Source organism: Octodon degus, unplaced genomic scaffold (assembly GCF_000260255.1).
Source record: "Octodon degus isolate 3935 unplaced genomic scaffold, OctDeg1.0 scaffold00099, whole genome shotgun sequence".
Lineage (NCBI taxonomy): Eukaryota > Metazoa > Chordata > Mammalia > Rodentia > Octodontidae > Octodon > Octodon degus.
In genome coordinates this window covers 10091453-10097985 of record NW_004524675.1, presented here as the reverse complement: position 1 = coordinate 10097985, position 6533 = coordinate 10091453, and positions in this window count along the sequence as shown.

Below are 6533 nucleotides of genomic sequence, written 5' to 3'. Positions count from 1 at the left end.
GTCAGCCATGTGGATGAGTCACGGCCATTGCTTGGCCAATGTGCTCTCTGTGAAAGCCTGAGAGAATGTTTTCTCTCATGTCACTCTCCTTAGTCACACTCTACATCATCAATCACATTCCTCTTTGACCCCATAATCTCCTTGATCAGAAAATTTGGGACACTACTGAGATACATGACATTATAGTACAAGTTCTCATATGTCCTGAGCATTAATTGACCTTGGAAGGCTAGGGCGAAAATGTTGGCTTTCCTTGTGGCCCTCCTTTGTCTGTAATTTTGGTCTGCAAACTTAGGTTATTAACCCTCCAGAAGAGAAGCTTATTGTTATTACCATACTGTTAAGCTCAAGCTCACTATCTGTCTGACTATCAAACATTTTAGGCATAACATGTAACATATATTTTTCATCAAGTATTGATACGTTGAACTTTAAGTCCCTACAGAATATGATGAAAAAACATTTAAAAATTAAAATATATTTTAAAAATAGTCATAAAGAATTATATAATTCTTATGCTTACATATAAGTCCAGAAATTTTAACCATATACAACCTTGAAGCAGGACAGTCCCACAACATTCCTTTTCCTGTCTCCTGCCTTCATTCACCAGCTCCTTCTTTTTGAACAATCATCTACCCGAGAGACAGCATAGCAGCAACTGGCATGTCATGACAAGCATCCCATATTCAGAAGACCAGAATGACAGGCACTCCAAGCATGAACCTACTATTACAAATTGCCATCTTCAGTGCAGTTACTTAGTTCAGAGGTGTCAGTATATATAGTTAGCCAGAGTGAGAATCTTTCCAATTAACTGCTAGATTCAAAAATCTTCTGGAGTTTCTCAGGATCATTGCCTTGCCCATCTTGTACATATAACTGTATGGCTTGTCACTGTCAAGACTTATAATCTTGATCAAAGAATTAGGGCAAGTATTGAACCCTCATACTTTCTTGCAACTTAGGCCATTTTGTATTTGCTCCAATTTTTGCCATTGTTTTTAAACTACTGATTGTCTAATGACCCTGATGCTACATCCTCTTGTAATGGCAGTGATTTTCTTTAATATCTGATTGGTGTAAAATAGGTGGTATACTTCCTAAATCCCAGTAGATTTCTCACAATACCATTTCAAATTCTTTGTTATCACTTTCTGCTCTCTCTTTCCCTTTCCTCTCTTCATTCTTTCCTCTCTCCTTCTGTCTCTCTTTATCTGTTTGTCTCTCTTTCTCTCTGTCTCTTTCTCTCTGTCTCTTTCTCTCTGTCTCTCTCTCTGTCTCTCTGTCTCTCTCCCTCCCTCCCTTCCTCCCTCCCTCCCTCCCTCTCTCCATTCCTCCCTCCTTCTTCCCACCCCTCTCTCTCTCCTTTTTTGAGACCGGTTCTTGCTAGATTCACTAATTTGCCTAAACTGCCCTGAAACTGGAGGCGATCCTTTTATGTCAGCTTCTAGAGTTCTGAGATTCTAGGTCTGCACTATCCAAGACCTTGACTGCTGTCACTTAATTTTACAAAGAGGAAAAGAAATAGATCTCAGATTTAGGAGAATAGAGATACAGGGTACTTTCTTAATGTTTATCTATTTGGGTTTCATATTCCTTATCTAAATACTTAGGACCAGTGATGTTTCAGATTTGAGAACTTTTCCAGATCTGGGCAAACTTTCATATATACAATGAGATAGTTAGAGGATTGTTGGAGGCCATTAATTAGTAGCCATTCTATTCTCCTGCTGAGTCAAGTTTATGGCCCTTCTCACCTTGCCCATTCCCCGTGAATCATGTGCTATGCCCCAGGGGTTGCACCCTCCCCATTGCCTAGATACCTGCTGACCCCAAGAGCTGAGACTTCCTCATTCCATCACCCCCTATATATACCCAGAACCTCCCCTAAATAAACGAGGCTTGATCGGAATCTTTGTCTTGCCTCCATTTCTCGCGTCTCCTGTCCTTTGTCCCCTCTTCAATTCCCCGCTCCTCCCCCAGGTGACCTTCATTGACTGACCTGCTGGTTCGGGACAGAGGATGAGCCTTAACTTTAAAGAAGTAAGTAACTTATATTGCATAGATACTTTATGTACCTATCTTGAAGGTACTATTTAATTCAAATATTTTGTACTCTTGTATTGTCACCACAACCCATCACATAAGGACATGTGTGGAATTTCCCACTGATGACATTGTGCCAGTTAACATTGTCAACTTAAATACATAAAGAGACACTTAGAGAGGTAGTAGAGCATGAGGGAGCTGGCTTTATCTCACTGATGAGTCCATAGCTGAATGTGCTATGAGGAGGTGGGGCTTGGGTAACGAGGGCCTTGGGGCCTGATCTCTGGAGCTGTCCTTGGTGACTGGTGGCCCATCCGGCCTCTTACTGGATGCCACTTGTGCAGCTTTTCTGTGCTGTGTCTTTCCGCCATGGTGTGTCCACCTTGGAGTCAGTAAACTATGGGTTAAAATGCTTGCACTATGAATCAAAGTAAAGCTGTTCTCCTTTGCAGCGCAGGCATCAAATGTCTTGTCTTGCTAACAAGAGGCTGACTAATGCACTCATTGTCTTGATTCTGAAAAAGTTTCAGATTTTGTTGGCATTTAGTTTTGAGTAAGGATTTTCACCCTATCTTCTGCTTTGGCAATCTTGTATTTAAGTACTTCTTACAAGCCTAGTATTTGATAGACATGTTCCATCCCTTTTGATGGAAATTTTAAGCTATTTAAGAATGAATTAGAAATCAAGATGAAAAAGAGAGAATGAAATAGAAAAAAACTTTAACATGAACAACAAACCTACTGAAAACTCCACCAGCTGGAAGTCTTCAAACATTTTTATTTTGGTTTAAATGCTGCTGCTTTATTCTAGAAGTTGACTGAGTCACTCCTTTTAATATTTGGGAAAACTGTATACTCTGTATGCCTTTACTTGTTCATGTGGATTTCCAAGTGTCCATAGATAGCTCATGGGTATGAGGACTGTTCGAACTTTTCCTGACCACTTTCAAATTACCACTCAATAGGAAGATCTTTCTCTCTTGTCCAATAATTTAATTGGGGTCTGTATTAAGGAAAAGAGCAAGTGGAGAAAATGATGAAGAGACTTTACTTTATTTGTCATGGCCCATGAGGATAAGCTTAGACACTAAAGAAAGATAGTACAACAAACCTGGAACAAAACAATGAGATCAACCTGTTCTATATGTTTGTGTGTCCACAGGTTCACATACCTGTGTGCATGTACAGTATGCCTGACAATTTCAAAGTAACACAAAGAAATGTGAATTTTCCACTAGGGTAAATTAAATCAATTCTATCTTCATTATAATTAGAAATTGGTCCATATTGGAAAGTGGTCAGAAATCTACTATCCAAGAAAAGTATCCTCGTTTGCTTAAAGTCTTCATTCTGACTAGCTTTAACAACTTTCCCCTTAAGGAGATCACCTTAGTCAAACAAAAGAAGCTTTATTTTAATTGCTATCATTAATAGGAAAACAGAGTATGTTAATTATAGTATAATATTTGCTAAAGCTATAATTTGAAATAATATTTCTAATTTTATTTCTTCCAGAATTCTAAACATTGCATATTATACTTGCTGCATCATCTTACTATTTTTTTTTTACTTTTAAACTTTTTTTCCTGTATTTTAGGGAAGGATCTATAGGGTGTTCAGGGTCTCACTACATCAGACGTGTAGTGATCACCTGTGTACAGCCTCCCAAGAGCTGGGATTACAGGTGTGCGCCACCATGCCCAGTCTTAATTGCTGTCTCAGTGCTCCCTGGGGGCTGCCATCACTGCAGGCTTGGGGATCGAGCCCCCCGCCCATGCACCTGCTTGTAGGTGCTTTAATCCATAGCTTTAAACTTTTAATTACCTGAAAAATCTGGGAATCATTTAAAGTTTTGTGTATGGCTTACCATAAATATTGGTTTAAATACCAGCATGGGTACTAATTTACAGTGTTTTCTTTTTCAGGAAATAATCTTTCTTCATTAGTAAAGTGAGGAGACTGGGTTAAGAAGTTTTTACATTCAGGTAAGCCTGAGTTTGCCAGGGAACTTTTCACAGTGGAAGCTATTTGCATCATATTATAGGGTTTTCAGTGATAAAAATCAACTGATATTCTGACTAGTACTTATGAATATAGAACTATCCACTAACCAAAATACCTTGTGAACTGACACAATTTATTACTACCTAAGAATCTTCGGCTTCTTAATTTTTTTTCTATTTGACAATAAAGTACCATTTATTTATTTTTTATTTTTTTCAAAATTTTATTGATAAATGGATAGCAATGAGACAGTTTCAAATCAAATTGGAAGTACAGTTTCAACTAATAATACACTGCATATATTCTTCTTAGTGGTTAATTGCTGTACAAGATGCTTTACAAACACCATTAGAACAAATCATTCTATTCATTAAGAGAATGCAACTATATATCTATCCTAACCACTTTGAATACACAGATACAAAACGGACATTCATCGGTATACCCCATTTTTTCTAAGTTCCGTTATTGAATATTATAGGTGTGTAAACTCAGCAAAATATCCTAAAAGAGTCCAGTAGCCCATAATAGCATTGGGTCTTCTGTTTAACTGGCAATGTTAGAAATTATTGACCTGAGTCCCCCACAGCTCAACATAACAATATGGCTTTACTTCTTATATTTAGTCTTCATACTTTTCTACTGGATGGTTAAGACCAAGGTAAAGCAGGGCCTGTGCAACAAGAGTTGTAGCTTTTTGGTCTGACAAGGTCAGTGAAATGCCCTCAGGATTTATCCTGAGATCTGTACCTCAGACTGTAGAACCTTTGTCAGTGCAGCCATGTGGATGAGTCACGGCCATTGCTTGGCCAATGTGCTCTCTGTGAAAGTCTGAGAGAGTGTCTTCTCCCCATGTGACTCTCCTTAGGCACACTCTACATCATCGATCACTTTCCTCTTTGGCCCCATAATCTTCTTGATCAGAAAATTTGGGACACTACCGAGGTACATGACGTTACAGTACAAGTTCTCATATGTCCTGAGTCTTAATTGACCTTAGAGGGTTAGGGCCAAAATGTTGGCTTTCCTTGCAGCCCTCCTTTTTCTCTAATTTTGGTTTGCAAACTTAGGTTGTTAACCATCCAGAAGACAAGCTTATAGTTATTATCAAACGATTTAGGCTATCAAGCTTAACCTCAGTATCTCACTGCATTTCAAACATCTTAGGCATAATAAGGAACAGGTATTTTTCATCAAGTATTGATATGTTGAACTTTAAGTCCTTACATAATATGATAAAAAACATTTAAAAATTAGATTATATTTTAAAAATAGGATAAAGAATTATATACTTCTCATGTTTGCACATAAGTCAAAAATCTCACCATATACAACCTTGAAGCAGGACAGTCCCACAATATTCCTTTTCCTGTCTCTTGCTTTCATTCACAACCCCCTTCTTCTTGAACATCCACCTATCTGAGAGACATCATAGCAGCAACTGGCATGTCATGATACAGCTTCTTAATTTAAAGCAGATGAATATTTGATAATTAAGGAGTAAACTTATGTAATACTGACTCTATGCAACACATCTTCTAAAGATTTAATTCCTAGTAATATATTTAATTCTTAGAACTTATTGAGGCATGTGATATGCCTTTTCAACTGGTGAGGAAACAAAGGTTAAAAAAGAGATTAAAGAACCTGTTTGGGGGCAGGGATACAGCTCAGTGGTACAGTGCCTGTCTGGCAAGCACAAGGTCCCAAGTTTGTTCCTTGGAAAGAAGCTACTTAAGGCAACACACAGCTAAGAATGAAGGTGAATGTCATCTCTAATTGTTCTTTACTCCCCCTGGTAAAAAGTTCACTGTAGGGAAGGCCTGGGTTGGGTGGGGGAAAGAATTGAGAGTGGAGGCGGAGGTATATTGTTTGCCTCTGTATCATCTGTGATAATTCACTGGAACTTTGGGTGAGTCACTTAATGTGAACCTGGGTTGTTCAATGGAAATAGGATTTAAATTGTGAGAGCTACACGTTGTTTAAAATGTTTAAGTAGTTGCATATTTATTTTACTATAGTATGCAAATATATAAAAATACAAGCATTCCACAGATAATCTATAATAAAAATTATCAATGAGATAGTGTATTAGCTTTTCCTATTAAATATTTGAAGTGTGATGTGTATTTTACACTTACATCACATCTCAGTTCAAACTATGCACACCGCAAGCCACAAATAGCTACAGGCCATGGTGCTGGATGGCGAAGACCTGAAACGGAGAACTGCTGTACAATAGGACTTAGCGCTGAGTCATCACAGAGATCTTGGCTCTGAAACTGTAGGCATCTCTGATGAGAAACATCTGTTGATTATACTACTTGTTTCTTTGTTTAACTTGCACAGAGATTGCATAGTAAAATAAATACCTACTGATGAAATGATTCTTTAACAATCACAAAGGCAGTGGAAGATCAAAATAATGTCTGCAGCCCAAAGAAAGATTTTCAGAAAGTGATTATGCTTTAATGGGA